The following is a 24,634-nucleotide window of genomic DNA, read 5'->3' on the forward strand; positions in this document are numbered from 1 at the left end:
TCACCTCCTTCAACCAGGATACTTTATAAAATTAATGAATATAGAACCATAAACAGTGTTGGTGTCTGTGTAATTGATTTACACATAGTCTTCTTTTAAGTTAACCACTATAGCAAACGAACTGCTGTGAAATATAGTTATTCCACCAGATTTAAAACTCCAACAAATTGCTTTGCATTTTCTCGATGCACTATGTTATTTTCTTATAACCCACTACAAATAGAAGCACATGACACAGGATGAATTACAAATACTGCTTCTGACTGTGGAAAATACCTAACAGCACTGAAGAGATGCAAATGGGAGCTTAATATGATGTTCCTTCAGCAGGATAGTGTATAAATTCATGAGTCATTCACAGCAGCATAGGCTGATGTTAGGAGTGGTCACTGCACCAGAGCAAACATTTCTGACACTGCAGATTGGATGGAATGCATGGCTATGACTAAGTATTAGTGAGGAATGCTATTTAGGGCACTCTAATTGTAAGTCAATGTGTCCCGATACTACATAGACACATTTGTAAAACCACATAGCTTTACATTTACCTATTCTCCAATATTAGAACTGGATAACTACAGTTGTGGGAGCTATTTTCAGCAATGCACACCACCAACCTGATGCCTCTAATGCCATTTACAGTGCACAAACATTCCACTACCAAGACTATTTGAATCCAGCTTTCATATAGGTAAGAAACAGGGGTCACTACACCTTCAACTATCTGGTTACAACTACCTTTCAAGATCACACAACTACCCACTTTCTTCATCCAAATGACATACATGTAGAGATCATCATGCACAGGAAACTTCTTATGACTTTTTGAAGGGTAACGAATAACAACGAAGATTATCATACAAAAACTTTTATTAATTTTGCATACACACAGAAAACAAATCTTTCCTTATACTTTTTTGGCAAAGTTTTTAGAACATTGAGCTTAATGTTTAACTTGTTGCTTAAAATAACATGTGTATCAGCTACTTCTTTCTCCAGCCAGTAATTTGACAAATAAAAAGACAGTACATTTCCAAATTCTAATCTAATTTTCTTCCTATAAAATATCTGTTTTATGGTTTTAACATTTAGTTCTGTTCCTTCTTTTAGTTCTTAGGTGAGAGCATTCAGGATTTTAATTTTGTCTCTTAATTTCTACATGACACTATTATTAAAGCAATTCACATCTTCACACGTACAAATATGGGAATGGAAGTTTATAAAAGAAATTTTTGTGTATCCTTTAATGTAGAAAACGTTCTCAATTCCATTACTTTCAGACAGTACTCCCACATATGACAGTTTCCATTTCTGTTTCCTGTAAATTCAGATACTTAATATTCCATGTGAAAAAGACACAGAAAAAAAGTTAAATTGGGCTATGAGTTTACAATTGGATTGCAGATATAACAATATTTAGAAAACATGACTAGAAGAACAGAGATCACATGACTGGAATTGCAACTATCTTGAACCTTAGAAGAATAAAAGGGGGCCTGATAACTGCAACTGATCTATCTTTTGTGGTAGTGGAAAGTATCAGCACAACTTTCTGTAATGTACTAAACATCCCTCAGTTATTAGGGAGAAAGGCAAGACCAACCAGTGAATGCTTTGGTTTGTGGTTGTTAGTGGAGAACCTGGATAATCTTACTATTGATATCGGCCACAAAAATACACCAAAAATGATATGTTCCTTACCAAGAAGAATTTAAATGCACTTACATCCATTACAGAACCATTTTGCGATATCATTATAGTAGTTAAAATCTGAAATCAAGTGGACTATCAAGAATTTAACTATTATCTACATAGTATATTCTCCAAGTTTGTCACTGTGAGACATTGACTGAAGGCAAAGCTACTGTTTCTCCTAAATAGAAACAACAATGTGATATGAAGAGGAATATTATGAAAAACCAGTAAGGGAGCACTATTTCGAAGAACTACAAAATCCTGTGACTATACTACATAAAGTGGAATTAGCCTATGTTAAAATGGGTGTTCTAGTGCAAGAGCTGCCTGTAATACTGCAGCAGTTTCATGTAGATAGCGACTACCTTTTGGATTTGGACATAATGCAAGATTTTCCCAGAATTTTTAACAAAATGGAGATGTTCAACTACCTAATGTCAAACCACAACTACTATATGATAAGACAGTTGGGATTGACAATTTAAGGTGGATGAGCTCCAATTGTAGAGTAAAGGTACATAACAAATTTCCATGCCAAATCACAAGCATGGGAGTGAACAATGGTATCAGCAATAACTTTGTAGATTTTATAAAGTGTCCAGCCCAGTAACTACAAGAAACTTTTACATCTTTCTTGGCCAAAGCAAATGATATTAACATACTAGAGGCTACAGCATACAGCTACAGAATGTACTGTGTATTTGATCCTGTGCAAGACTCTTTCATTGTTTTAAACACTAACAAACAGTATTTACAAAGTTATCCACCATACTCAGAGCCAATTAATGGATAACTTATAGAACAAGAGCTGTGTGGTGTTTAACAATGTTCTGCAGTTGTATAAAACAAATACCCATAAACTGAGTGGTTTACAAGTCTGTCCGCATACAGTTTTAATTATCTACCAGTAAATTATGTAGAGATTCTTAACACTGACTCTAGCATAGACAATAAAAGAATTATAGAGAAGTATGATATTACAGCAGGAGAAACATATTTTTCTCATTCTAAGACATTATTCTTCACAATAACATCAAGTATGACATTGCCAAATTATGCCTGGTTCATACAAACAACATTATTCCAGGACTCAAGAATCAATGCATCAAACAGACTTCAACTATCCCCTGCTAAAGAAATTACTCCCAGATATAGTTACTATGTAACTTCTATGAAAAAGAAAACAGGAAATGGAGGACACAAAAGACAAGAAATGTGAAAACTGTTTATGCTGAAAACAACTTCCATAGAGGAAGAATATAAACGGTAATTGGAAAAAGAAACAGCTATTGCAGATGTGCAAATAGAGTTTACATATTGCCTTAAACATAAAGTATGGAGAAAAGTCTGGCTATGAGTGGGGAAAATAAAATATCTAAATTTACAGAATATGTCAAAATACTGGCCAGAGAAAGAAATAGCCAATTCAGATGTGGATTTAAGTTGTTGTTGTTGTCTTCAGTCCAGAGACTGGTTTGATGCAGCTCTCCATGCTACTCTATCCTGTACAAGCTTCTTCATCTCTGAGTAATTACTGCAACCTCAATCCTTCTGAATCTGCTTAGTGTATTCATCTGCTTAGTGTATTTTTAACCACCATACTTCCCTACAATACTAATTTGGTGATCCCTTGATGTCTCAGAACATGTCCTACCAACCCATCCCTTCTTCTAGTCAGGTTGTGCTGCAAATTCCTCTTCTCCACCAATTACATTCAGTACCTTCTACCTCCTCATTAGTTACATGATCTACACATCTAATCGTCAGCATTCTTCTGTAGCACCACATATCGTAAGCTTCTTGTCTAAACTATTTATCGTCCACATTTCACTTCCATACATGGCTACACTCCACACAAATACTTTCAGAAAAGACTTCCTGGCACTTAGATCAATACTCGATGATAACAAATTTCTTTTCTTCAGAAATGATTTCCTTGCCATTGCCAGTCTATGTTTTATATCCTCTCTACTTCAACCATCATCAGTTATTTTGCTCCCCAAATAGCAAAACTCATGTACTTCTTTAAGTGTCTCATTTCTGAATCTAATTCCCTCAGTATCACCTAATTTAATTTGAGTACATTCCATTATCCTCATTTTGCTTTTGTTGATGTTCATGTTATATCCTCCTTCCAAGATTCAGTCCATTCCATTCAACTGTTCTTCCAGTTCCTTGGCTGTCTCTGACAGAATTACAATGTCATCAGCAAACCTCAAAGTTTTTATTTCTTCTCCATGGATTTTAATTCCTCTTAATTTCTCATTTGTTTCCTTTATTGCTTGCTCAATATATAGATTGAATAACCTTGGGTACAGGCTACAACCCCGCCCCACTCCCTTCTCAATGACTGCTTCCCTTTCATTCCCCTCAAGTCTTATAACTGCTATGTGGTTTCCGTACAAATTGTAAATAGTTTTTGCTCCCTATATTTTACCCCTGCCACCTTCAGCGTCTGAAAGTGAGTATTCCATTCAATACTGTCAAAAGCTTTCTCTAAGTCTACAAATGCTAGAAATATAGGTTTGTCTTTCCTTAGCCTATTTTATATACTTAGCACAAGTGACCTACTTTTACCAGTATAATAAAACTTGTCCTTGATTTTTGAATTTCCCGCCAATTTCTACTTAGGATAATAGCCCTACCTCCAATGTGACATCATAGGAGTGGCAGAAAATCCTGGCCAGTTTTTCATTTGTTGCTAGTTTTTTGAATTTATTGCTGTTTTATGCAGAGGGAAATTGATCTACACCAGAAGGATGGAGGGGTGGGGAAATCTGGTAACAAAGCATTTGGTGCCGAAACCCACATTACCTACCTACTACAGCAACCACTGCAGGGTTACAAGATGTGAAAGGGGTTCATGTTTTATTGTTTGTCTTTCCATGCTAACACATGGATATGCCTCACTTGTATGCCTCAGCTGCTATGGCATACATTTTGACATGGAACTAACATGGATTCAGGAATTCACATTACATAACTGCTCACCTTCAAATAAGATGTAGTACATATTTATAGCAAGGAAATTGGAAATGAATTAAGGCTGTTGTACTACAACACAAAGAGCAGATGAAAACTGGCATCCAAAACATTTAGTAAACATCTGTGTACTTAAATATTAGTACTTATTTATTCATTTAGTCCTTCAAATCCTACATGTATAGAATATATACAAGGATTTGAACATGGTTAGGTCTTTACAAGATAAAATACAATTTGTATTTGCATTCCTAAGGAGAAGATACTGAAGTAATTTAGCAAAGAATCATATGTACAACAAACATTAGTGGTAACAAACAAAGTAGAATATTCAGAATGTATCTTTATTTTCATTTTCTGGTTTCTGGGTAATCTGTCAGATTGTAAAAGCAATGATCAATTAAATATGCCTTTAGTTCAGCATTAAAACTACTGAGCTTACTTACTGATTTAATATGGTTAGGAAGATTATTGTAAATTTTTATTCCTTTTTGGCACAATGATTTTCTCACCTGTTTCGTATGAAGGTCAGATTTTTGCCTGGTATTGTATGCATGTATATCCTCATTTTTAATACGATATCTGGGGTGTCTATCAATATATTTTTCAATGAAAGCTGATGTTTCATAGATAAAAATGCAAGGAAAAGGAAGAACTGGCAGTTTTTTGAATATGGGTCTGCATGATTTCGTATTGTTTACTCCTTCAATAATTCTTAATATTTTCTTTTGCATCCTGAGAAGTTTAATATTTTTTGTTGCATTGCCCCAGACGATTACAGAATGTACATAGGACTAGTATACATTTAACAGGCTGGCTTTGCTGCAACAAGTTTTTAAGATCCTTATCATGTAGCAGGTTTTGCTTAGTTTTCTTTGCCAATATTTGATGTGTACCTCCCATTTTGTATCATTCTGGAGGCAGAGTCCCAGAAATTTTGTGCTGTCAACACTTTCAAGAATTCTGCCCCTTACTTCTATTTGTATGTTTGGGTGGTGTCTTCCTTTTAGATTATACAAGTTCAGTGCTACTGTCTTTTCTTTGTTTATAGTACTTATCAGTTAATCATCCACTCACATATACAACACTACAACACTTCATCAGACAATTAGAGTGTCACAGATTTGGGGTTGCTGAGGGTGGCAGCAATCTGAAACAGAACAGTTGACACAAAGCTTTCCAAATGATGGCATAAGTAGCCATTTATTCCACTTTTACCAGACCTAGCCTGTAACATACTAATTTATGTAGGTTGGCAATTCATAACAAAATTGGCCCAATCTGCCATCCCACAATGTCAGTATCAGCCCTGAAGCAAAGACATTTGATGAATACTGGCCTAGATGCAGTGTTATTAACTCCTACACCCGGTTCATTCCAAGTTTAACATGAAAGTAAACATTGCACAATGTATTTCTCCACATTTATATTTAACTCATTGAGGTACAAGCTAAGCAATATCTATGTAATAACATTTATATACTTTAACCATTGGTATTTTTATGTATGTACTGATGATGGTTATGCTTCACAACAATTGTTTATAGACAAACAAACAATTCAACTCACTTCAATTTCTGTGGAAATTAAGCCACGCCCTGCTGTGTACCAGTATATATTTGGCATCACAAATGTGGCAGTCAAGTTTAGGCTTGTTGTCAGACCTATATAACGCATGCATTCTGTGGAGAACTGAGCACTCTGAAGTGAATGTTGTAGCCAATGTGAGCATTAAATCAGACCATAGTGAGTTATTTAGTGAACTGTTAAATAAATTATTGCAATTGTCATGGCTGATGGTGGTCGTAAGTGAAAATTTTACACAGGCAAGAAAGAGACATACCGGGTGATCAAAACGTCAGTATAAATTTGAAAACTTAATAAACCAGAATAATGCAGATAGAGAGATAAAAATTGACACACATGCTTGGAATGACGTGGAGTTTTACTAGGTAAAAAAAAAAAAGTTCACAAAATGTCCGACAGATGGCGCTGGACAGGAAAACATTAGTGACGGGTGAGAGGTACGCCGATATGTTACAGAATCACATCATCCCCAGCCTGGCTGATAATCACCTGCTGGAACATATGATGTTTATGCAGGATGGCGCTCCACTCCATATTGCTAGATGCGTAAAGGATCTCTTGTGCGTGTCGTTTGGTGATGATCGTGTGCTCAGCATAGGAAGTAAAAAGAACTGCGTACAATGGCTGGGAATTCCTTTTAAGCCACACATTTCTGTAGTCAGTGCTAGGTGACACTTAAAGTGCTGTAAAGGACACTGGACTGTGAATGACTGTGAAAGGCATTCATTCAAATTTCAACTGTCAGTATACTGATTCTTAAGTGAATTTTGAGTCAGAAGTCTACTGCAAAGATAACCTTTACTAGGGATATTGATTGCTTAACATATTACAGTCTTTGACTAGCCAAGTGAAGTTATATCAACTAACATACACTCTGGAGGCTGTAGGTATGAGCCAATCACTCGCCTGTCTGGGCTTTTGTCACATGTTTGTGAGCCCCATTGAATGGTGGACTAAGCATTCTGACCTCTTCATTCATCTGCTGTTCTTCCTGTTTCCTGCATGCAGTACTATTCTGGATGACTGGTCTCACAGCTTGTTAATGGACATTGGCATTTTAATTGAGGTCACTTACTGATGGGTGTTCTCAGCTACAAATTACAAGAAGTATTGTGGGAATGTGGCTTGCAATTTGCAGCTTAGCTTCATATGCTTAAAAGTGTCTTCACTTATGTTACAATTTAACTGCCATTTTACAGTGGGGTGGACCATGACCCATTTTCATGTTACAACCTAGTATTTCAATTGCACAGCTGTGAGGTAGCTGAGATGGCTATGTCACAATCCTATTAGGTTATGTGTGTTCAGTATTTCATAATGTATCTAAAGTACTTCTTTATTCAATTTTTCATACGTCATGGACATGTATATCATGTGGGCCATAAAGGGACAAGTGCACTCTTTTGTTTATTACTGCTTTTGAATTGTGTCTTAATAATCATAAATTTAACTGAAGCATCTATAACTCTTTCATTCCTGAGACACTCATGAAATCCATACTAAAATGGGAGTGCAAGTTCTTTTATATTCCTTTTAATATCTATTCTTAATTCAAGCATGAACTTTGCTCTGAATTCTGGCTTCAGAAGCAACATTAGTCAATCTAAAACAGAACTGGAATCAGAAGAGGCTTTTTCAGCACTGCAAACATTAGGAACTTTTCCAAATAGTTAAGATGTTTTTAGCATGGAAGGTAAGTGGTGCTGCTGCTGCTGCTGCTACTGCCAAGTACGAGGTCCCACAGGGTTCCGTCTTAGGTCCTTTACTGTTCTTGATATACATTAATGACTTACCATTCCATATTGATGAAGATGCAAAGTTAGTTCTTTTTGCTGATGATACAAGTATAGTAACAACACCCAAAACCCAAGGACTAAGTGATGTAATTGTAAATGATGTTTGTCAAAAAATTATTAAGTGGTTCTCAGCAAACGGACTCTCTTTCAATTTTGATAAAACACAGTATATACAGTTCCATACAGTAAATGGCACAATTACAGTAATAAATATAGACTTTGAACAGAAGTCTGTAGCTAAGGTAGAATTTTCAAAATTTTTAGGTGTGTCCATTGATGAGAGGTTAAACTGGAAGGAACACATTGATGGTCTGCTGAAACGTCTGAGTTCAGCTACGTATGCTATTAGGGTTATTGCCAATTTAGGTGATAAGAATCTCAGTAAATTAGCTTACTATGCCTACTTTCATTCACTGCTTTCGTATGGCATCATATTCTGGGGTAATTCATCATTGAGTAGAAAAGTATTCGTTGCTCAAAAACGTGTCATCAGAATAATTGCTGGAGCCCAGCCACGGTCATCCTGCAGACATCTATTTAAGGATCTAGGGATCCTCACAGTAACCTCACAGTGTATATATTCACTTATGAAATTTGTTGTTAATAATCCAACCCAGTTCAAAAGTAATAGCAGTGTGCATAGCTATAACACCAGGAGAAAGGATGATCTTCACTATGCAAGGTTAAATCTGACTTTGGCACAGAAAGGGGTAAATTATGCTGCCACAAAAGTCTTTGGTCACCTACCAAACAGCATCAAAAGCCTGACAGATAGTCAACCAACATTTAAAAATAAATTAAAAGAATTTCTAGATGACAACTCCTTCTACTCATTGGCTGAATTTTTAGATATAAATTAAGGGAGGGAAAAAAACTAACTTAAACATTAGTGTCATGCAATATTTTGTGTAATGTAATATCATGTACAGACATCTTTCATTAACCTGACGTGTTCCACATCATTACGAAGTGTCGTATTCATGATCCATGGAACAAGTATTAATCTAATCTAATCTACTGCCTGCTGCTCATCACATTATGTTTGACATGATTGATGTTTATATACTACAGGTTTTTGTGTGGACAAGCGTCAGGCTATCAGACTGAGGCATGCATCCTCATGAAAGAAAGATCAGGTACGTGTTCATCTAATCAGGTTATGAAATTTCTAGAAGATACTGATCTTAAATTCACTCAAATACTCATTTATGTCCTCGTTTCTTACATTGTTCTGTGTAACCATCTCCTACTTTTGAATATGTTTATGAAACTGTGGTCAAATTGCATTATAAATTACTTCTTGAGCCAAAAATTTATATGAAAAGGGTCTCTTTTATTTTGAGGGTCATTTTATGAAGACATATTTTCATATGCTCAGATAAATTACAGAAAAAGAGTAGGATGATTATACCTGGTGATGCTGCCAGGATATGTCCTGGATGAGCTTTTAATATTTACTTGGTAGCAATCATAATTATTTTGGGTGATTCTTTTCTGCAGTTGTCTTGTATTGGTATTTTTATGATTCACATGAGGGGTGACTCTGCAATGATTTTGTCAGCAAACACAGGAAAAATTCTCTGGTCAGTGTTTGTAGTGGTGCTACAGGACTACCTTCAGAGCCAGTTTGTTCTGAGCTTCTGTACTATGCACAGCCATTTTATGTATTGCTACCAAGCAATATAGCGTACTATTATGCACTTGTCTCAGACATTTTATTGGGAGCATCCTTACCTGGGTCCTTTTTTCAATTGGTACCCACGGTATTTTTACCATTTGGATCATATTGTGTAATTCACAACAGATGATCGACATCTTCATGGTGCAGACAATGTCATGACAGATAATTTATCCAGCATCAATGCTGCCTTAGTATACATTAACTATGACAAAATAACAGAAGCACAACTATAGGACAAGCAATCCAATGAACTCTTACACTACACTACAACTGGGTTGTGCTTGGGACCTCACACTGTTCCCATCTCCTCAAAACAACTACTCTTTAATGGTTCACAGTATCATCTTCGACCACCAGTACCTCTCAGCATGTCAAGACTCATCTTTGATAAATTACATTGGCAGTCCCATCCAGGGATCCAACCAACGATGAAACTTGCACTTGTCACAGGCCACTCCATGTGACCAAGTGTGAAAAAAGATTGTAAAACATGGGCATAAGCATATGCTGCCACCAATGATATAAAGTAGGGCGACACTGCCAATCACAACAATCCCTAAGGGCTGCTTTCAGCGTACCTACATAGACGTTGTCAGGGACCCCTCACTGACTCATGTGGTTTTCTATAAATGCTTTCAAGGGTAACCTGCTGCATCGAGGCTATATCAGTATCTAATATCACTCCAAATACAACAGAAAAAGTATTTGTCAAATTATGAATTTCCCATTTTGGTTGTCCCACCTCAGTTATGACTGGTCAAGGCAGACATTTTGAATCAGCACTTTTTAACCAAACTCTGTCACGTGTGCAATGTCCAGCACTTCCAAACCACAGATTATCACCCCAAAGTAATGGACTACAGAAGAGGTGGCATTGAAAACTAAAGAAAAGCCGTCATGTGACATCTGTAATGGAAATCTGCTCTACAAGGAACCACTAACTCTACTGGCAGGCTTCACAGATCCATCCTTATTACTAACAGAGAAAGAACTGTCTCTGCTAGTCCATGAGGCAAATTAGCACAATGCTTGCTTCAAGATACCTCCTCCACAAACACATGGTTCACACAAAATCTATCCAACAAGCCCTAAAGGACTGCAGCTATGTAATGCTGAGAGATGATACTACCTTCTTAGCATTGCAATGGCCCAAAAAGAGTGATCAGACAGGGCACTAACACATTTCATGTCTCAGTGAAGGAAAAACTGACAACGCTTGCTGTCAACAGACTCAAGCCTGCCTGGATCTGATAGGATACTTCCAATGCAAAGTAAATAGCACTGACCACATGGATGACAGTACTCACATCGACTCAGATGATGACATATTTGTAGAGAAGCAGACATGCAATGGTTTCAACCTTAAGAGATTTCAGTTACACTCATCAATGACCTCCTAATAGTGGAAGGACAGTATGGCAAATGGCAGAGCAGTGAACCGAGACTTCTGGATGTATAATCTCACCATTACCAGACACAACCTCTTCTCAGTCATTATTAGACAGAATCCTCACAGTCACAGCTACTAAGAAACAACCATAGCCTCAGCAGCTGTAAACGGCACAGCACCCACTTGTGGATATGGTTTTACCACCTCCACCAGTCAAGGTTCCATGCCAGTCCAAGCAGCAATCCCATTATGGATGAGCACACCAGCTTCCTCTTCACCTCATGCTATATCATCTCTACTGACCATTAGCAATCCACCTAGCTCCACCACTCCATGAGCCGAGAAATGATCCAGTCTTCCATTGCAAAGGCAGCCAGCCATGGCATGACTTGTTACTTACATCTGCATGAAGAGGAGGTCAACATCAATGTAATCACCCCCCCCCCCTCCCCCTTTCCTCTCTTCCCACTGCTCCACACTACCAGGGGGGAGGGAGGAGGCTCTGTAGAACTCCACCAACTAACATAGGAAAAATTGTTTGGTCAGCAGCACAGTGGCATTGCAGGATTATCTTTGAAGTCAGTTTGTTCTGAGCTTTTGTAGTATGTGCATAAGTTTTATGTACTGCTGCCACACAATAAACTGTGGTGTTGTACACTTACAGTCTCTGTCAATTTATCTGGAGCATCCTCACTTGGGTGCTCTCTAGAAAGTTTAGTACAGGATGTATAATCATTTCATACTTTCTCTTGTCAATAGAACTACTACATGCAAGCTTCTTATAATTTGATAAGAAAGTTACATTGCACATGTGAAAATACTTTTTCTTTTAACACAGAAGGGGGTTGGGGGAAAGAGACCAGACAGCGAGGTCATCGGTCTCATCGGGTTAGGGAAGGACGGGGAAGGAAGTCGGCCATGCCCTTTGAAAGGAACCATCTTGGCATTTGCCTGGAGTGACTTAGGTAAATCACGGAAAACCTAAATCAGGATGGCCGGAGGAGGGATTGAACCGTCGTCCTCCCGATAGCGAGTCCAGTGTCTAACCACTGCGCCACCTCGCTCGGTTTTTAACAGAGAGCAGTGAACTTCTTAAAAACATTACAGGCATTTCTGAGTACTTATGTAACTAATATTTGGTGCAGGAAACTTAAATAGGTTGTGGAATTATTTGCTAGAATGAATGTTGGCTATTCCATTCACAGGAGTGTTTCAGCAAAATTGTGTGTGCAATTGTAAGAAAAACATGCTATTACAGGTTAAATGCAGAAACACAGTGCAGAGTACAGAAGTAATATAATTAATGTCTTTCTCCACAGGAGGTTACACTTTTGTTAATCTGGCAATGACTGTATTTGTGTGCTGCTCATATAATATGTATCATTGCATAAAAATGGTTATATCTGTAACTATTCAAAACTTAGGTTCATTCAGTAAGAATACAGGAATTATGAAAGTTTCAGGCATTAACCAGATTAGTACAGTTATATGTTGCTTTAATATACTCATATTACTACTGATTACCTTAAAAATTGACTAAAAACAGTCTCAACCACAACAAAACCTTTATTTACAATGGTTACTGGTTTCAGTTAGAATGTGACACTATTCAGACCATTTATACCATTACAGTAGCAGTGTCAGTGAACAGAGCAAGTGTTATAATTCCATGAATGTGACTTGGAGCTGATTTCATGGAGTCATAACATTGCTCCCATCACCACCACTGCCTACCATCATGCTATAAACAGCTTGAAGATGGTCACATTCTCACTGAAACTATTGTAAATAAAGGTTTTAGTATATGTTTGAGACTGTTTTTATTCCATTTTTAAAGTACTTTCAGCCAGAATGCTATTTCTCCATGAGAAATGTTCTCGAAACTTACTGCTTCTGATTAGGTGGGGAAATTGTTATTCATTCTTTACTGTTGTTTCTGCTTTAGGTGTTTTGTGACATGAGAGGACTTGATAACATATTTGCAAGTGTCACATAAACATAACTTGGAGCTGTTTCTACAAAGTCTGTGAATACTGATCTTAAATTTTCTTTCAATGTGACCATCATATTAAAAGATAATTCATGTTCTTTTGACATACATTAGTGAGAAGCTATTACTTATTCAATACTGTATTTTCTTGGTTTCAGATCAAAATGATTGAAATAGTTTATTGTGCTATTTTGCACAATGAATACTGACACCAATGCAGACACATACATGTATATTTTACTGCCTTCACATTGCTTGCGGGACCTGTTGAGTACATACTAAAGCAAGTATTCCATTCACATATGCCTAGGTGGAACTGTTTAGCTTGCTGTTAACTAAATTCTTTGTCTTTTGTGGGATCATCTTCATATGCTAAAGAAGGGTCAGGATTTCTATGTGGAAGCAATGGCCTTCAGGATAATTATTTCATGTATTGTGATTCTTGGAGCACCTATACGTTAGTACCTTATGGTGAAGAAATCTTATGTAACCAGGCTTGTTTATAGTAATACTGAAGTGTGATATGTGTATACTGGCTTACTTCCATGATTTTCTTCTTGAGATTAATTGGAATTCGTAATTTTTCTTGTGATTTGTTGCTAAAAAAATTTGTTGTAGCACTGAATGTCCAGAATTATAGCTTTCGGCCATTAAGGTCTTTGTCAACAATAGGCATACACACACACGCAAGCACACACGCTCTCTCACACACACACACACACACACACACACACACACACACACACACACACACACACAGCTGCAGTCTCAGGCAACTGAAACCACACTGCAAGCAGCAGCATCAGTGCATGATGGCAGTAAAAAGTGGGTGGGAGAGAGGTGGGGAGGGAGAGGGAAAGTAGTGGAAAAGGATAGAAATAAAAAGACTGAGTGTGGTGGGGAAATGATGGCTGTGTAGTACTGGAATGGGAACAGAGAGGGAGCTGGATGGTTGAGGGCAGTCACTAATGAAGGTAGAGGCCAGGTTGGTTATGGGAATGTAGGATGTATTTCAGGCAAAGTTCCCACTTGTACAATTCAGAAAAACTAGTGTTGGCAGGAAGGATCCATATGGCACAGGCTGTGCAGCAGTCATTGAAATGAAGGATGCCATGTTTGGCGGCGTGTTCAGCAACAGGGTGGTCCACACATTTCTTGGCCACAGTTTGTCAGTGCCATGAATGCAGACAAGCAGCTTGTTGTTTGTCATGCCTACATAAATGCAACACAGTGGTTGCAGCTTAGCTTGAAAATCATATGACTGGTTTCACAGGTAGCCCTGCCTTTGATGGGATAGGTGATGTTAGTGACCGGACTGTAGTAGGTGGTGGTAGGAGGATGTATGGGACAAGTCTTGCATCTAGGTCTATTAAGGGGTATGAGCCATGAGGTAAGGGATTGGGAGCAGGTGTTGTGTAAGGATGGACGAGTATATTGTGTAGGTTCAGTGGACGTCAGAATATCACTGTAGGAGAGGTGGGAAGGATAGTGGACAGAACATTTCTCATCTCAGGGCATGACAAGAGGTAATCAAAACCCTGGTGGAGAATGTAATTCAGTTGCTCCAGTCCTGAGTGGTAATGAGTTATGAGGGGAATGCTCCTCTGTGGCTGGACAATGAGTCTTTGGGAGGTGGTAGGAGTTTGGTACAGATTTATTGATGACATCTTCATGATCTGGACTCACAGTGGAGAACAACTCCAGAATTTCCTCTCCAACCTCAACTCCTATGGTTCCATCAGATTCACCTGGTCCAACTCCAAATCCCATGCCACTTTCCTTGACGTTGACCTCCATCTGTCCAATGGCCAGCTTCACACATCCATCCACATCAAACCCACCAACAAGCAACAGTACCTCCATTATGACAGCTGCCACCCATTCCATATCAAACGATCCCTTCCCTACAGCCTAGGCCTTCGTGGCAAACGAATCTGCTCCAGTCCTAAATCCCTGGACCATTACACCAACAACCTGAAAACAGCTCTCACATCCCGCAACTACCCTCCCGACCTGGTACAGATGAAGATAACCAGAGCTACTTCCTCATCCCCTCATCCCAGAACCTCTCACAGAAGAACCCCAAAAGTGCCCCACTTGTGACAGGATACTTCCCGGAACTGGATCAGACCCTGAATGTGGCTCTCCAGCAGGGATAAGGCTTCCTAAAATCCAGCCCCGAAATGAGATCCATCCTTCATGAAATCCTCCCCACTCCACCAAGAGTGTCTTTCCGCCGTCCACCTAACCTTCGTAACCTCTTGGTTCATCCCTATGAAATCCCCAAAGCACCTTCCCTACCCTCTGGCTCCTACCCTTGCAACTGCTCCCGGTGTAAAACCTGCCCTATGCACCCTCCCACCACCACCTACTCCAGTCCTGTAACCCGGAAGGTGTACCCGATCAAAGGGAGAGCCACGTGTGAAAGCACCCACGTGATTTACCAACTGACCTGCCTACACTGTGACGCTTTCTATGTGGGAATGACCAGCAACAAACTGTCCATTCGCATGAATGGACACAGACAGACAGTGTTTGTTGGTAATGAGGATCACCCTGTGGCTAAACATGCCTTAGTGCACAGCCAGCACATCTTGGCACAGTGTTACACCGTCCGAGTTATTGGATACTTCCCACCAACACCAACCTATCCGAACTCTGGAGATGGGAACTTGCCCTTCAATATATCCTCTCTTCTGGTTATTCACCAGGCCTCAATCTCCACCAATTTCAAGTTGCCGCCACTCATACCTCACCTGTCATTCATCATCATCTTTGCCTCCACACTTCCACCTTGACTTATATCTCTGCCCATACTCTTTGCCTTTAAATATGTCTCTCCTTGTGTCTGTGTATGTATGGATGGATATGCGTGTGTGTGTGTAGTGTGTGTATGTGTCCCCCCCCCCCCCCCCCCCCCTCCCCCCGTCAGGTAAGTCTTTCCACTCCCGGGATTGGAATGACTCCTTACCCTCTCCCTTAAAACTCACATCCTTTCATCTTTCCTTTTCCTTCCCTCTTTCCTGACGAAGCAGCCGCCGGTTGCGAAAGCTCAAATTCTGTGTGTGTGTTTGTGTGTTTTTTTATTCATTGTGCCTATCTACCGGCACTTTCCCGCTTGGTAAGTCTTGGAATCTTTGTTTTTAAGATGTTAAATAATGTAGTTAGATGTGAATGTGTTTAGGTGAACTTCTTTAGCCAGACATTTGCTATTTTATCTTTTCCAGGGGCTTTCCAATTGTGCGTAGAATTAATTGCTCGGGTGACTTCATGTTGCAAAATTATCACTTCAGGCATTTGTCATATCATCTTGTTTGTGTCTGTTTCTGCTTGTATCCACTGTGCATGTCTGTTATGTTGTACCGGGTTTGACCATATGTTGCTCCAGAATTGTTCCATGTCTGTTATGTTTGGTGTCTATTTTAATGTGTGTGTTATCTATTGTCAGGTAAAATTTCTTTTGGTTTTTGTTGAATGTTTGGTTTTATTTCCTTCTATTTTCACTTTTTTTGTATCTTCTAAGTCGTTTGGCCAGTGTTGTGATTTCTGCTTCTTTTCATCTGTTTGCTCTATCACTACTTGTGAGATTTTACCTAACCTTTTTCATTTTTTGTCTGATATTTTATTTCTTATAAATTGTGTTAGCTGTCTGATGTCTTTTCTCAGTTTTTGTATTCTGATCTGTAGCCTGTGTTGCCATGCTGGTTTTGTGGGTTTCTTCTGTGTGTTGGTTGGTTCTGATCTCTGCCTAGTGTATATATTTAGTGTAATGAGTGCTCCTACATAAACCAGTAGTTGTAACTCTTCCATTGTTGTATTTTCATTTATTTTGTGGTGTATGATTGTGCTGATAGTTTGTGTTATTTTCTACCGGATTTGTCGATACCAAATTGTAAATGTTTTCTGATATTTTTGTCAGAATTTTTTTATTGTAATTTCCCTTATTTTATGTTAATTTACTTATATTTTTAGGGCGACAGCATATTGATTACTATTAGTAGATGTGACAAAGAATATCAAAGAGACTAATTACAAGTGGAAGCTTGTGTGTTGTGTAAAATGTCTTTGACAATGGAGTTGTCTTTGACTGTACTCTGTCGGCAATGAAGTCCTGGTGTGTGTTGATGGTAGAGCAATGTGCAGGTTGCCGTCATAATAATTTGCTAGTGAACAGGAGAAAATGAATTATGTTACTACTTTTTTTTATATAAACTTTAAGAAGAAACCACATTAGAAGAAATGGTATTTGAAGAACCAAAAATGAGGCAAACGCATTGAACCAGGTCATTTCTGCAGCCAACGAAACTGCATTGTGGAATCATACTTCCACTAGACCACTGAAGCCAAGATAAATATCGCCTAGTAAACATTTCATGGAAAAGGTACTGTCACAAAATATGTCAATTTTAAGTAAATAAAAATAGTGAGCATATTTCAAGTTGTTATTGTTATTTGGTGGTCTATGCAAGAATGGTCTACTGTCTGTATTTGTGTCTTTGTATTCTATATATGTCAACTGAAATTTTTCTTCTATATCTAACATGTGTGTCACTTCATGTTCTATTTGTGCTTGTTCTGGTGGCTGTCTTAAGATTTAATTTTCCTTTGATTGTTTAATTGATGCGTGTTGTTCTTTGTTTGTTTGCTCTGGGATGTTTTAGTCCATTACTGTATTTTCTTCTTCTTCTGATTGCACATTATTTTGTTCCAGTAATTGTTGTACTTGTTGTTTGATGTTTTCTTATTCTGACTGGGGTATCCTGTTATTTTTTATTATTACACGAATCTGATCAGCTAGTCGTTGTTCTGTTATAATTTTTAATTCTGGGTTGTTGTTGTGGTCTTTAGTCCTGAGACCAGTTTGATGCAGCTCTCCATGCTACTCTATCCTGTGCAAGCATCTTCATCTCACAGTACTTACTGCAACCTATGTCCTTCTGAATCTGCTTAGTGTATTCATCTCTGGTCTCCCTCTATGATTTTTACCCTCCAATGCTAAATGTGTGATCCCTTGATGCCTCAGAACATGTCCTACCAACCGGTCCCTTCTTCTTGTCAAGTTGTGCCACAAACTCCTTTCTCCCCAATTCTATTCAATACCTCCTCATTAGTTATGTAATCTTCCCAATGTATCTTCAGCATTCTTCTGTAGCACAACAATTTTGAAAGCTTCTATTCTCTTCTTGTCCAAACTATTTATCGTCCATGTTTCACTTCCATACATGGCTACACTCCATACAAATACTTTCAGAAAAAGCTTTCTGACACTTAAATCTATACTCAATGTTAACAATTTTTTTTCTTCATAAATGCTTTACATGCCATTGCCAGCCAACATTTTATATCCTTTCGACTTTGACCATCATTAGTTATTTTGCTCCCAAATAGCAAAACTCCTAACTACTTTAAGTGTCTCATTTCCTAATCTAATTCCCTCAACATCACCCAACTTAATTCGACTACATTCCATTATCCTCATTTTGCTTTTGTTGATGTACATCTTATACCCTCCTTTCAAGACACTGTCCACTCCGTTCAACTCCTTATCCAAGTCCTTTGCTGTCTCTGACAGAATGACAATGTCATCGGCGAAACTCAAAGTTTTTATTTCTTCTCCGTGGATTTTAATACCTACTCCGAACTTTTCTTTTGTTTCCTTTACTGCTTCCTCAATATACAGATTGAATAACATCGGGGAGAGGCTACAACCCTGTCTCAGTCCCTTCCCAACCACTATTTCCCTTTCATGTCCCTCGACTCTTATAACTGCCATTTCATTTCTGTACAAATTGTAAATAGCCTTTCGCTTCCTGTATTTTACCCCTGCCACCTTTAGAATTTGAAAGAGAGTATTCCAGTCAACATTGTCAAAAGCTTTCTCTAAGTCTACAAATGCTAGAAAAGTAGGTTTGCCTTTCCTTAATCTTTCTTCTAAGGTAAGTCGTAAGGTCAGTATTGCCTCACGTGTTCTAATATTCCTACAGAATCCAAACTGATCTTCCTCAAGGTTGGCTTCTACTAGTTTTCCATTCGTCTGTAAAGAATTCGTGTTAGTATTTTGCAGCTGTGGCTTATTAAGCTGATTGTTCAGTAATTTTCACATTTGTCAACACCTGCTTTCTTTGTTATTGGAATTATTATATTCTTGTTGAAGTCTGAGCGTATTTTGCCTGTCTCATAACTCTTGCTCACCAGATGGTAGAGTTTTGTCAGTACTGGCTCTCCCAAGGCCGTCAGTAGTTCTAATGGAATGTTGTCTACTCCTGGGGCCTTGTTTTGTCTCAGGTCTTTCAGTACCCTGTCAAACTCTTCACGCAGTATTGTATCTCCCATTTCGTCTTTATCTACATTCTCTTCCATTTCCAGACTATTGTCCTCAAGTACTGCACCCTTGTATAGACCCTCTATATACTCCTTCCACCTATCTGCTTTCCCTTCTTTGCTTAGAACTGGGTTTCCATCTGAGCTCTTGATATTCATACAAGTGGTTCTCTTTTCTCCAAAGGCCTCTTTAATTTTCCTGTAGGCAGTATCTATTCTAGGTATCTGGTAATAAATGTTGTGTATAATTGTAATCTGTATCCAGTTGTGTTGGTTCCTAAGTTTGTTGCTTGGTAATAACAGACCATAAGGTGTCAGTTAATTTCATCTGACCATCTCATCCTCTGTCTTTGTTTTCCTTCTAGAGTGGTTGCAGGAAGCATATCCTGCAAAACACCTCTATTTGGAATTAAATAATTTGCCGTGTGGCTAGCAGTGTTGTTACCATTGTGGACGGGCATAGGATTCAAGCATTGTCCCCGACCATGACAGCACTTGTCCGAGGATTCATTAGTTCTGTCCTGAACCAACTAATCACACTAAAAGGGGGGTTAGCCCTATTAGTGGTTTGTTCTTTTCGTCGCCTTTTACGACTGGCAGAACATACCGGAGGCCTATTCTTTTCCCGGGCCTCCACAGGATTTATTATTATTATTATTATTATTTCCAAGACAGTGCAGTAGTTAAATCATTTACTTATGGAAAACGCATATTAGACTTCGAAATTTTTATGGTCTGATCAGATGTGAGATGCTGTTGATCCATCATGATTGAAACTTGCAGTGTCCTATGTTACTTATTTTGACTGTCTTCCATTTGTTCTTAATATGAAGGATTTGGTGATTTATTAGGCCTATTCTGTTCTTAATGTGTATTTATGGAGGACTTTTTTATATTCTTATCAGAATTCACTCTTGGTTCTTGAACATTCTGCTGGGTCTTGAAGAACAACACTAGATACTGTTGCTTCATGTTTTTGCCTTTGAAGTGCTGTAAAGAGATTTTTGTGGCACAGTGGAATATTATTTCTTTATTGTCAGTTGCTTGAATTATGCTTACTGTATTTGCATATAGTTCAGTGTAGTATTCTTAGGCAAGTTTGGTTATTGTCTTATCTTTCCCAATATTTCTTACAAAATGCAGAGGAGTATGGTAAATAAGAGAGAGATGAGGAGTAGCATGTGGTGAGAAGCATGGGCAGGAATGAGAAACCTAGGTCTGTGGTACACGCTGGTTCTAGTGATTTTCCTTTTACCTTGCAACTCAAAACAGTGAACATATTTCATCTGGTGATTACTGAAAGTTATTGGATAGTTAAGTGGAGAGTATTGTCATTACCAGTGTAGCAAGTGTATCAGGAAGCAAGTTGTGTCAATATGGAGATGAAGATGAGCATGAAATGGTCTTAGCACTCAAATCCACTAGTAACTGTGAAGTTTTATTATAGGTTGTATTAGATAATTCTGTAACTCCCACTAGCTGCAATGTTCAAGTAGAACAGCAGAATATTGGATCAGCTTCTGAAAGCATCTTTAATCAGGACTTAATTAATGTGTTATTGACATATATAGAGGAAAAAATTGAGAATAGTGAGGAATTAAAAGAACAGTTAATGGTCAGTAATGAAGAATTAAAATAATTATTAATAAATATCAGAAACAATTGCATCAAAGCATAAGAGGAAAATGAAGCTAGTCAAGAGAATTAAAGAAGTTAATTGGAAATTTGGAAAGCAGCCTTGATCTGTTGCGGAGAGTATTTCAAATGGGTTTAATGTACTCACATATCAGATGAGGTGAAAGTTTCAGTCTGATTACTACAGGAGAATATCTACTGTGTGGAACAGGTGTACTGCAGTAAGAAAGAGTCAGGTTATATTAAAAAAAAGTTGTGGTTAATCAGAATAAATAATTGCAAGAGGATTTGCAGGCCTTGAGAGAGGAACATTTAACAGATAAAAGGTGCTTCAGGAACTAGAGAGGAGGTGCAACAGAGTATTAAAAAGGTAATAATCGTGATACTGCTGTAGTGCACATGAATATTACTGCTGAACAGAGCTCAGATGGCACAGTAACAGTAGGTATTGCTGATTAAGAGAAGGTTACGTTGTCTTTTTAGGTTTATAGAGGAATGTATGGAAAACAATAGGAGGAGATGAGAGCTGAGTCAGGACTTAGAAGAAAGAGGAGAAGATAGAGGAGGAGATACCTGAAGTTCCACCTAAAAATTATTGCTATATTAGAACTCGGGTGTCTAATGAAGAACTTGATCCCAGTTCATGAAGAACAGCCAGAACCAGAACCTCACTGTGAATGGAGATGGACTCATCAAAGCAGAGGACAATATAACCATGAAGCTGTGAACTGAGATGGAATGCCTTGATTTTATTATAATATTTTTGTCAGTGTGTAAATCTCAAGTGTTTTGTGACTTATCAAATAGTATTCAACATCTTGCACTTTGATTTTTCACTTCCTCCAACCTGCCTTGTTGCTCGTAAAATTGAACTTGTTTGTGAAAATTAGGAAGGTCAACCGCAATATGTGTGTGAATACATTGGCTCACAATTAGCAGTTTTACAAAGAATTTTGTCACTTGTTCTTGTCTTCAAATTGGTCTGAAGCAGTTTGAGACAGGTAAGATGTGGAATATCAACTATGCAAAATTTTAATCAATCTAATTTCACCAACCCTGGTGATTATTTGAAAACATGCTTTTAAAAAGACCCACAGAACTAATGTGGTTATGCCTGATGAAATTACCTGCATGTTAAAAGGAGATCATTCTTGAAGGATTTCCTAGTTTACTTCACAAACTGCAGTGCAATAGTGGGAAGGAAACGAATCACAGTGGAGAAACAAATCAATTTCAATACCCTGATCCTTGGCCATGGTGAAATTGAAATTATAATCATGGGTCCCATAATTACAGTAGAGGCAGGTTTGGTAATGACAGATAGAAGCACTGAGAGGATTTCCCTAACGGAGACAGCAATGATGATTTTAGGAAAGGACACAGTAACTGGAATCATAGCAGATGTGGACCCAGCCATGGCAGCAGGGATAAAGGTGATAATGGTAGATGGCGGAGTAAAGATTTAGGTCCATGAATCAATGAGGCGCATTGAGCTGACCCACTGAATGATGCATGAGCAGAGTGTTAACTTCCAAGGGAATAACAAATGCTGTCAGCAGCCAATATAAGAGCTGCAAAATGGATAAATGACAATTCTGAGTAGCTGAATAACTTGACTTTTGAAGATTTGAGGGAGATGTTGTTTACTCAAAACCTGGAAAAATTAGAAGCATTCGTGAATCCAGTACTTACAATAGATATGAACTAAATTGTTATGTTGTGAGTTCCAGATACAGAGAGTCAGATGTTGGTACTGAGTGAGTCAGTATTCCAGAGATGTGAAGCAGTAAGTTTGTGGCCTATTCTGCCTTTACAGTGGACAAAAGTGAAAGAGGCAGTTGCCAGAAAAACTTTCTGAAACATTTTGAAACTATGTTGATACAGATCTCTCAAGAAAAAGACTGTCTGCCTCCGGCAGCCGAGTGGTCAGTGCAACAGAATGCCAATCTTAAGGGCCCAGATTCAGTTCCTGGCTGTGTTGGAGATTTTCTCTGGTCAGGGACTGCGTGTTGTGTTGTCCTAATCATCATCATTTCATCCCCATTGACACGCAAGTCGCTGAAGTGGAGTCAAATCGAAAGACTTGCACCCAGTGAATGGTCTACCTGACAGGAGGCCCTAGTCACACGACATTTACATTTATTTAGAAAAAGACTTTCAACATACACCTGCTGCATCATTATTGTTACACAGTTAAATTACAAAGAGACAGTATGGATAACTAATGCTCATTTTCAGCAGACAAAATTCCAGCACTGTCAATAAAAACAATAATGATAGAAAAGAATCTATTCTTAGCTTTTGGAACATTTAGTTCCTTCACCAGGAAGGAAAAAGATCTAGGTTTCAGAAGGTCAGAAAGAAGGAACAGATCACTCATCACTCATATCCTGTGACATGAGGGACCACATGATGTAAGGACAAGGGGAGACAAAGACTTTTTATCTTTCCAATTACACAACTGGCTCTTTTTAAATCTTAATCTGCAACAAATTTTGATAAATGTAACACAAACACATGCAGACACTGTCAGATCAGAAATTCATCTATGGAGAAGAAGATTTTGTCAACTTGAAATGATTTCAATTTGTTTTTAGACTTTCAGTATCTGCTAGCACCTTTAGTTCATAAGGGTACAGGTCAAATACTTTATGGAAGCATATTTATGATATGTGCTATGCAAAAAATATTAAATTGTGGATATAAGGTTATCTTTGCTGCTAGTGTTATATTTATGAATGTTGCTATTATTGTGAGCCAACGGCCTTGCTGCAGCAGTAACACAGGTTCCTGTCAGATCACCAAAGGTAAGCACTTTTGGGCTGGGCTAGCACTTGGATGTAGGGAATTGACCACAAAATTATACCTTATAGCATCAATGAAAATAAATATGCAAGTAAGCTAATTTTCTGCAGTTTTCATCACCAAAAAAAGTAATTACACATATATCAAATGTTGACGAACTCAGGCATCTGAAATAATTGTATAATTCATTAATTGAAGGAACTGTGTTGAAGTTAATACTGTGAGTTGTGGTGGTCAAGTGATAGCCCATCTACCTGGAAACTGAAACAACATGGGATTGTTTCCCGGTTGGACCACAAATTTTTTTTCAGTCTGGTTTCAGATTCCAAATTAAACTGTAGGTTCTCTTTAAACATTTAGATAACTAGGGTAAGTTATAAACATGCAAGTTGCCAAAGTGGAATCCAATGGGAAGATTTGCACCAAGACATCGAGCCACATAAAATTATTTTTAATTGTTAATAATAATTCTGTATATTTCATTTCCTCCTTTCATCAGAAGGCTCCCTTCTGTCCTGGGATCTGAGTGACCTACCCTCCTTCCCAAGTCTCTGAACTGTAACCTTCTTTCATCTCTGGTGAAGGAACTAACATTTCTGATAGCAAGGAATAGTTTTTCCCTCTAATTTTATTGTGTCTATTGGCAGTACTGGAATGTTGCTTCCTGAAGATGAGTAATGATCAAACATAAGCCTACTGTCTCCATGTAATTTTACAGTTTCCTCAAGTGAATTTTTCTTTTGGTATAAAAT

The sequence above is a fragment of the Schistocerca gregaria genome, chromosome 1 (assembly GCF_023897955.1).
Source record: "Schistocerca gregaria isolate iqSchGreg1 chromosome 1, iqSchGreg1.2, whole genome shotgun sequence".
Classification (NCBI taxonomy): Eukaryota; Metazoa; Arthropoda; class Insecta; order Orthoptera; family Acrididae; genus Schistocerca; species Schistocerca gregaria.